The sequence below is a fragment of the Cryptotermes secundus genome, unplaced genomic scaffold (assembly GCF_002891405.2).
Source record: "Cryptotermes secundus unplaced genomic scaffold, Csec_1.0 scaffold870, whole genome shotgun sequence".
NCBI lineage: Eukaryota > Metazoa > Arthropoda > Insecta > Blattodea > Kalotermitidae > Cryptotermes > Cryptotermes secundus.
The window spans coordinates 327,516-337,471 of record NW_019743163.1 but is presented as its reverse complement, the minus strand read 5'-3'; the positions used below and the strand labels follow the sequence as shown (position 1 = coordinate 337,471).

At 43.8% G+C, this 9,956-nt stretch overlaps 1 protein-coding gene across 4 annotated transcripts in view; it reads left to right on the top strand.

Moving 5' to 3' along the window:
- The first annotated feature begins 5,963 nt into the window (after positions 1–5,963).
- The window catches only part of LOC111873968, an 88,747-nt gene continuing 84,754 nt past the window's right edge, over positions 5,964–9,956 (top strand). For 2 of the 4 annotated variants that reach the window (XM_023869084.2, XM_023869082.2), the window contains exon 1: positions 5,964–6,117. The gene's annotated coding sequence lies outside the window, so the exon portion shown is untranslated. Of the gene's footprint in view, positions 6,118–6,324; positions 6,354–9,956 lie in introns of those variants that run through there. The other 2 variants (XM_023869083.2, XM_033755294.1) reach the window with 2 other exon arrangements.

The window sequence follows — 9,956 nt, the reverse complement described above, 5'->3', positions numbered from 1 at the left end:
AGAAATATGTAAATAGAGACAAAAACAGGGACAGAAGAGAAGATTGTGCCCTGGAGTTCTCTTACATGATCCTACGATATTTCGGGACTCAAATTTCGAGTAGAATTCGAAGCGTTATTATCTTCTGGGATATAAGTCTGAAGGTGGACTGCGATATGTCCTTCCGAAATGTCAGTTGACTTTCAACGAACTACTTGTATCCCATAAGATAGAACTCTTCATAACCACCGCTGTGAGAACCTCATATCCTATTCAGTATAATTTGATTTTGTGTAATAAATAAATAAAAAGAATACAAGAAAGAGAAGGAAGAAAGAAATAAGCAAAGGACGAATGACACAGAAAAGAAAGAGCGAAGAAAAGAGAAATGGAAGGATCGAACCGACGGAGCAATTTGATCGCATTATCTGCCGTAAGCTCGGAGGGTTCAACATGGACTCTAAATTTTCAAGTTGCGGAATTTCTATCTCTTCCGCTTTATGCGTTATTTATCTACGTTTCTTCAAACCGTATTGTGTGCCACGTCCAGTCTGGTAATAATTCTTGCCATCGCCAAACAACCATTGTTTGCCGCTCCGTCACCATTACAGCAGTTGTGACAAAGGGCGCTCCTAATTCTTCGAACAGGTGGCAGTGAGGGCTGCGGCGTGATTTCCTTCTCAATGATGTAATGGTTACAGCACTACACACCAGGGCTTTGCCGTCGGCACCAGCAGCGCAGTCGCAACTTCCAACACTGAAACAGCCCTTATAAATAACTGTTTCTCATGAAAATGACACCTGTTGGCACATCCAACTACTAGTGCTACATGCAAGCAGTGAGTGCAGCTCTCTACCGGCGCGCAGTGTTGCAATGATCCAGCTGTGTCATTACGATTTTATTGTAAAGAGAATTATATTTGTAATATTTTATAACTTACATTTATTTCAAAGGGGCTTTATCTTCATAAATGCCATTGTAAAAATGTTACGCGTATTGCAAACGACAGCGGAAACTCTTTTTGAGACACTGGCCAATGAATTCACTCACTCACTCACTCATGGAGCTGAGCCCGTCTTGAGAAGCCGCCAGTTGTGCAGCTATTCAAGAACTTCTCTGAATTTTATGGAACCCGAAGGTTTATTACCGTCTTTACAAGAGTCCTCCACTGGTCCCTATCCTGAGCCAGATCAATCCAATCCATACCATCCCATCCTATCTCTCTAAGANATTTTAATATTGTCCACCCACCTATGCCTTGGTCTTCCTTGTGGTCTCTTTACTTCTGGCTTTCCCACCAATATCCTATACGCATTCCTCGTCTCCCCCATTCGTGCTACATGCCCTGCCCACCTCATCCTCCTTGACTTGATCATTCTAATTATACTTGGAGATGAGTACAAGTTATGAAGCTCCTCATTATGCAGTTTTCTCCAACCTCCTGTCACTTCATCTCTCTTTTGCCCAAATATTCTCCTCAACACCCTGTTCTCAAATACTGTCAGTCTATGTTCCTCCCATAATGTCCGAGACCGAGTTTCACACCCATACAGAACCACAGGCAAAATTATAGTTTTGTGTATTCTAATTTTTATGTTCTTGGACAGCAGACGAGGAGACAAAAGGTTCTGGACTGAATGGTAGCAAGCATTACCTGAGTTCAGTCTCCATTTAATTTCCTCCTGAATCAGGTTTCGATCTGTTATCGCTGTACCCAAATATCTGAACTGTGCCACATTTTCAGAACATCTGTTACCTATCTTTATGTCATGATTTTGCCCTGCATTTTGGTGATGAGACAGTAACATACATTTAGTCTTCTCTGTGTTTACTTCTAGACCAACTTCCTTACTAGTGTCAATTAAATTTTGTGTGTTTTCTTTATGGTATCTACATTGTCACCCAGTAGATTCACATCATCGGCGTAGACCAACAGCTGATGTGTTCCGTTTAATTTCAGTCCACCTGGCTTCCCTGGAACTCCCTAATGATGTTACAATTATATAATTAATAAAATTAATAATTTCGCTATATAGCACGAAGGGGTAAAGTAAAAAAATAATTACAAATATAAATCACTCCGTCCAATGTGACCTGTAAGTTTTTTACTACATGAAAACTTAACACCCTTACATGTTTCGGTCTCTGTGGACCATCTTCAGAGGGCAAACATCACTACAAATAGGAAACCACCATCACATAAGTTGTTTAGACGTAAAGTTCGTACACNGCCACCTGGCTATCTTGATGTGGAGGTTCTTTATATCGTCCAGGCTTTGCTCGTGGCTGCTGTGTTGTTTTCACTGTTCAGAAGTGTGTTAATTTTTTAAATTTTAAATTTAAATTTTAATTAGCTTTAAGAAATTTTATACAATTTTATAAAAAAACTTTACATTCCCAGGAAACTGCTGTGTTTGTGAAATCTGAAATGTCTATTTTGTGTACTATGTATTGTAGCATATAAATGTACGAACTTTACGTCTAAACAACTTATGTGATGGTGGTTTCCTATTTGTAGTGATGTTTGCCCTCTGAAGATGGTCCACAGAGACCGAAACATGTAAGGGTGTTAAGTTTTCATGTAGTAAAAAACTTACAGGTCACATTGGACGGAGTGATTTGTATTTGTAATTGTTAGTGTGACGGACCAGAATGAAACAAATCAAACTTAAAAAAATAATCTGAACGCAAAATCTGAAAGGAAGAAACCACTTAACAGACTTAAGTTTTGATGGGAGGATAATATTAAAGTGGATCTGAAAATGAGTCGTAAGTTTTTGGACTGGATTCATGTAACCTAAGATATGGACCAGAAGTAATCCTTTGCTGACACGGTAATGAACCTTCGGGCCGTCGTGTAACTTCTTCGCTTGCGAAGCTAATGACAACTTCTCAGTAAATTATCATGGTGAGGTAGTTAATTAAGAGTGGAGACGAGTTTTCCTTTGTAATAATTTCATTACATGTACACTCATAGTTTCACAGCATCTCACAGTGTGTAATTTACAGCCTGACTCTCACAGTGAGGTCTTGTTACATTCCGTGAGCCTGACACTGCGAAGGAAGTTGAGTAATTTATAGCGAGATTCAGCTCAGAGCCGAGCAGTGCAAGAATTAGAGGCCGTCAGAGGAATCACTCGCGACCCTATCACGCAAGCGCAAAACGAATGTATTGTTTTTGTGGTTCAGGCATCTTACGTGTCGTTTGAAAGTACTCGGACAGAACTGTCTAGTGGTCAGAACTCCAGCTCGGAGGTCCCGTTGTCGAATTTCGTGGAAAAGAACACAGAATAAAATACTTAAAATAGATTTGGGCTATCTCATTCCAGATGGGTGCTTCACTGCAGGACAGAGTGGCCGACTGACCGTCGGTCGTAACATATTATTATTATTATTAGAGGGGGTGGGTTTCCCCATGCACTTAGACCAGTTATTGGTCCATTGTGCGTCCCCCTTTAATTTCTACTGTCGCCATACCCTACCGGTACTGGTGCGTGCTATCAGCCCCGTTCAGCCAACTAGGTCGGCCGTCGGTACCTGATATTTCCCCCATCTCCCAGAGGCATTGGAAACTACTTGGGCGGGTACGGTCGTAACATAAGACTTAGACCCAATTTGTTTGCTGTCAGAAGTTGGAGGAGTGAGTAATAGGCGGAGGTTTTAGTTGAGTTCCGAGGTTCCAGGGAATAAGAAAGGGCAAGAAGACTTCATAGTGATCTGAAGCGCTAGTTTCTGTGTTGAGATCCGTTGCTAGGAGACGGCTAGTGAAGACGAAGAATCCTATTGCGTGTGCAACCATGAGTGACAGCATCAGCGATAGCGCCGTATTTCTTGTAATTATCAGAAACTGTAATCGAAGTGCCAATAAACCCAATCATCCGATCTGGAACCTCTTACTTTCGTCACGCGTACCTCCCTACATATGACAATATATATATATATATGTGTGTGTGTGTGTGACTGAACTAGTTACCTTAACAACGCTGAATGAGCTGTGTGCGTTATGAAGTACCTCAGTGTATTCTTTATTTTTTTTTATTGCTAGTGGGGTGGGACTAAGTCCCTTGTACTGCGGCTACTTCTGGCCTATTGTACCAGCCCCAGATGATAGGTGAGGGTGATTGTGGAGCAATTGGTGGAATGAAGATTGGCAGGGGAAACCGAAGTACTCGGAGAAAACCCGCCCCAGCGCCAGTTTGTCCACCACAAATCGCACTTGACCAGACCCGAGATCGAACCCGGGCCAGTGGAACCCGGTGGGAAGCCAGCGTGTAACCTGTTGAGCTATGGCGCGGCCTACCTCAGTGTAACATCATGCATGCGCAGTTCTTCCTACATTTATAGTGTTCATACAGTTCTCGTCTCTGAAACTGTTGAGTCAGTTCAGTCAGCATAACCTACCGCAGACATAATTTCGTTTCATCGCGAACAAACGCCTTGCAGAGTGAAGCAAAGAAGAGGGAAACAATACACAAGCCAGAGCTTTGTCTTACCTCTCCCGTTTGCCAAGTGCTTGCAGATTTGCAAGACGGTGATGACCAGGTGTGGCAGGCAATAAAACGCCCCCTCCCCCCAGCTTGCTCTTTGACAACAAGCAGAAACTCACTCGCCGCTGTCCGTGGAAATTCACAATGTCCATTGCACTAATGTCGGAGGAATCCAAATGAAGCTGGGAGTTGCTGGCTTGCCCAGTGTTCTGTAATGCCTTTGACTTTCTAAAGCAGGTATGCAAAACACGTGGTTCGTGAATTTACATTATTTTGCGCTTTATTTAACAACTCGGCCGCGGTCTGGAATTCACACGGTTCGATTATCGGCAAGACAAGGGATTTCACTGTTCTTCGCAGTGTCCAGGCCCTCTCTGGGACCCACTCAACATCATATTAAATGGGTACTGGTGACACTTTGCCCTTCAGTAAACCGGCCGAAGCATGAAACTGACCGGTATTATGTATACGTGGACCTACTCCATAATTCTTCATGGAGTCTTATGTAATTAATCACAGGGGCACATTTCTCTATTTCACAATGCTGTCTCTATCATGGGTGGAGCTATGCCTCCACTCCCCCATATGTCTTCATGGCGTGGTGCCGAATTAATTAAGCACAGGGGTAACTCTACCTTGGCCTGTCATGGTAGCCGAGCGGTCTTAGGCATGCACTGTCTTCGCTCGCTCGGAAGCCGGGATCGTGGGTTCGAATCCCACTCAGGGCATGGATGTTTGTGTGCGTTTTTCTGTATTTGTGTACAGGTAGAGGCCTTTCGACGAGCTGATCACTCGCCCAAGGAGTCCCACCGTATGTGTAAGATCTAGAAAAACCGAAGTGAACGGAGTTCATGGAGGTAGGCCTAGGCCCACGGGGGCTGTAGTGCCAAGGAAAAAGAAAAAAACTCTACCTTGCCTTTTCCCTGTCTGTAACTTCGGCTGTATGGACTCGAATCATGGGATAATCACTGACTTGAGAAGAATTTTGTGGCGTGTAGAGCCGTTGCTATGCAATAGGCGAATAAATAACAGTATTATCTAACCCGGTTCTAGGCAACGGATCCGCAAACACATTCCCGTGGCAACGGAGTGTTTTCTAAGTGGTCCGAGCCCGAGACTGCGTCTCACGAAAAACACAGCTCGTGGAGTTAGCTATATACCAAAATGGCTGTTCTGATTGTAAAAAATAAGATAAAGAATACTGGTTTACTGAGACGCTAATGTATAACAAAGCAGGATACAAGAATTTAAGACAATGTACCTATCGACCATCCAAGAAATCTTATGAAATGTCCGAAGGATTTCGCAATTTGATAAAGGACCCGAATGTGAAAAAGAGCAAGAAAATGTGAATGACAAACAAACATTAGCAACCACGGCAGCAGTGGCGGCTGGTTTTAACCCGTGTGACGTCACAGCAGGGGGGAGTGCTGGAGCAGGAGGAGGGAAGGGACTTGTGGTCGACGGCCGTGGAGTCTGCCTCTGTAGCCAGTTGCCCAGAGGAAGGCGCAGTGAGCGTTTGTTCGGTATTGGTGCCGCGGTGTTTGTAGTGTGACAACGGGCCCTGCGAACTACGAAACGTTATAAAGGAGTCAGTTTTGCGAGGTGGAATATTAAGAAGTGCTTACGGCTCTCTCTGTATATTGCCAGGTATGTATTGAATTTAATTTATGTATTACATTTGCTAAGGGTGTGTTGCGACTACATTAACTTACCTTGTGTTCACCCTTGGTAATGGTAGGGATTGTATTGATCTGGCTCAGGATAGGGACCAGTGGAGGACTCTTGTGAACACGGTAATGGACCTTCGGATTCCATAAAATGCTGGAAAATTCTTGAGTATCTGCAGATTTGGCTTCTCAAGAAGGGCTCAGCTCCGTAAGTAAGTAAGTAAGTAAGAAAGTTACCCTTGGAGAGTGAGTCTTTTATGATCACGGCATGGCGCGTCCGCAGATTGCGGATGGAGGAGACGGCCTCCAGGTGTGTAGGGTAGCTATGAATGTGTGTAATATGCAGGAGGGGACAGCCGAAAAGGGGTAGTCTCCGTGATGTGATTTGAACTGGGCGGCAACAACGCATTGTAGCCCAGTTACATAGAGGCGTGAACGGGTTTTATATGAACACAAATAGAACAGGTTGGTGTGACGGTGAGGCTCTCTTCATACGTATTCAGAGGTTCTCGCGTCGAATCTCGGCTCCTACCCTTGTTATCCTGTTTCAGATTTACGTTAGGCCAGTGCCGCTTCATTTACAGTAATTTCCATTTCCCCATTCATCAGTCATCCCCCATTTAACCCTGCACAGCTTAGCTACTGACAGGGTAGTAAAGCATCCCACGGCCGCGCCATAGCTCAAGCGGTTAGTCGCTGGCTTCCCACCGCGGCGGCCCGGGTTCGATCCCAGGTCTGTTCAAGTGGGATTTGTGGTGGAAAAAGTGGCGTTGGGGCAGGTTTCCTCCGAGTACTTCAGTTTCCCCTGCCAATCTTCATTCCACCAATTGCTCCACAATCACCCTCACCTATCATCTGGGGCTGGTACAACAGGCCAGAAGTGGCCGCAGTACAAGGGACTTGGTCCCACCCCACTAGCAATAAAAAAAAGTCTCCCACAGCAAAGACTGTCGCCCCAACGGAAGAACAAACAATCTGCAACAAAATTTTGAAAACTGTGCCTTTATTTAAGAAAGCACAATTGCGAAAAATATGAACGGAGAAAATTACGCAATGTGTAGCGTTGCAGTTTGTACCATTGTATTGAGAGATGGATTAAAAAGTAATGGAGAATGAGATGTAAATTGTATCTAACAGGGACGAAAAAACTAGAAATATATATATTTGTTAAAATATTCAAGTCTGGAGACTTGAGCCATTTGTAACTTCGACAGAAAATTGCATAGCGATGTGCAACGGCTAGACAGCCGACGAACCGGAGTTCGAGTCCTGACAGGAACAAGAGATATTTCTCTTCTCAGTAGTGTTCTACAGAATGAGTTCCAGAGACCCTTTCTCTGGGGGTACGGCTCACCAGTCGCCTCTATCCAAAGCGGAGGTTATGAATGTGTGGAGTTCCACGTTCACTCTTCCATACATCTTTATGGCGCAACGCTGAACCGAATAAGAACAAGCATAACTTTACTTGTAGCAGGCTCAGGTGAGAGGTCACATTCACCCCCGGGTCTAGAGCCCCCAGTACATAATTGATAAGAGTTTGAGTGCCCCACACTTCCAAAATTCTGGATGTCATGACGGATCTCTACCTCCATCGGGAATCGAATCCCGGGCGTTTATCTCATAGTCTGTATTGTCATTATCCTGTTAACCCCAGTGGCTGCTATACGAACCGCCCACGGAATGCATTTGTGTGCTCCGTACTGTTCTCACAGTAAACAGCCACTGTTTCCCTAAACAGCAGTAACCGGTTTGGCTCCATACGGTGACGTCACATGTTTCCTGTGAGGTACGGACTGAATTAGTATATAATAGTTGGAACAAATTCAGTCTTCAAAGGGTTTTACTGACAAAAACATCAGGACTGTTAAGAATTGCAGAGCTTATGACGGAAGGCTTCCCCCGCTTAGCGTGTGAAGCAGCCAATCGTGTTCTGTGTATTACAGATATTTCGAGTTCCTGTGGAGGAAGCTAAGGCTGCTTCTCTACCAGAATTTGTACTGGACCAAACTCGTGACGTGTCTTAGCGAGACATTGATCAGTCACGTAGCTGCGTGGAAACAGCTCAATTTAAATCGACGGTCCCCTCAAGTGTGCCAAAACTGTCGTCGGAAGGAAACCTAAGCGATTCATTCAGTAGCGTTACGCTGAAATAGGTCTGTTCATATCTGTGTAAATAGTACCCAGATGTTAACGTACTACGATTGAGGTGAAATAACATTTATATATTAGTTTATTTTACGATGTTTTCACCGGGATATTAGTTAAGGTTGTATTCAGTCCATAGTTGAATGGAGGGTGACTGTGACGGTTAAATTGGCAAGAATGTGGCAGGAAAATTTAATGGCGAAGTAGGGTGCTGTGACCGTACTGATGGAAATTTCGAAGAATCTGTAGGAATAGGCGGTAAGATGGCCTAGCTTAGGGGCGGGTACTTTCTGAATAAAGTGTCACCCCATCGCAGCGCCATCCACTCGCTTCTCTCTGTCAGTCGCAGTGTCTTCCTTCACTGCACGAATAAAAACAAAGGAACGCCTGAATGGGAAACCAGTTACAAAGGCTCCAAGTGAAGGTTTGCACTTAATTTTCGTGATTGTTGCAACTTCACGCTTTTATTTTTAAGTGCCAATGACGTCACGTACCGTTTTATTTGCTGTTAACTTAATATGGACTTTGCGGCGTGTACAGTACCACACAAAAGTATATATCGCTAAGATGCTGCAATGAAGTACACACATATTCAAAATACGATCCTCGCTAATATACTGTAACACATCTTTAATTTCGATATTCAGTGATTGCAAACAGAAATATGAGTTAACCCTCCAGAGCTAACTGAATTTTAAGAAGAAACCATTTGCAAGTTACGAGCTTTTGAATTGTGATTTCGTATATATTTCTAGATGGATGCGAACATTTCTGAGATGCTATCCTGAAGAAGGAGGCTGAAGTTTCCTCCGCAACGTTGGTACTCATCTACCAAACTATACGGCATCACGTCCCATAAGATCGTGTGCGTGTTTCATGACATATCATTTCTTGTTCCTCGTCATTTTGTATACAGTACGCTTAAGACAATTCGTGCGCCAGAAGCGAGCGCTGGAACTGACAGAGGTTCCACTAGAGCAGATCAGTTAAGAAACGAAGACGTACAGAAAGAGTTGGGCGTCTTCCCTTTGTATGAAAAAAGTTAAAGAATAAGGAGACAAACAGAAAATGCAACGACAAACAGGGAACACACTCATATTCCTCTTCAAGCCTGTAAATGTTATCCGAGGCCGCTCCATAGCTCAACAGGTTACACGCTGGCTTCCCACCGCGGCGGCCCCGGTTCGATCCCGGGTCTGGTCAAGTGGGATTTGTGGTGGACAAAGTGGCGCTGGGGCAGGTTTTCTCCGAGTACTTCGGTTTCCCCTGCCAATCTTCATTCCACCAATTGCTCCACAATCACCCTCACCTATCATCTGGGGCTGGTACAATAGGCCAGAAGTGGCCGCAGTACAAGGGACTTAGTCCCACCCCACTAGCAATAAAAGAAAATTTTATCCGTCCTGTAGACGAGACATAGGAAGACCAAGAAGAAGGTGGAAAGAGTTGTAACAGTGTTAGAGGTCGGAATATGCGATTCGCCTAATTCATGAAGTGTTGACGTTGCTTATGAAATGCTGTAATGAAGTTTATCATAATGGAATATACAGAGTGGCCCAGAAGTCAGTAAACTTTTTTAGCGAAATGTACATTAAAAATACGTTAAAAATCTCTTTATTACTTATTGAATTTATAAAAAATTTTGTTCTAAGTTAGATGTTCCATGTTCAGTGA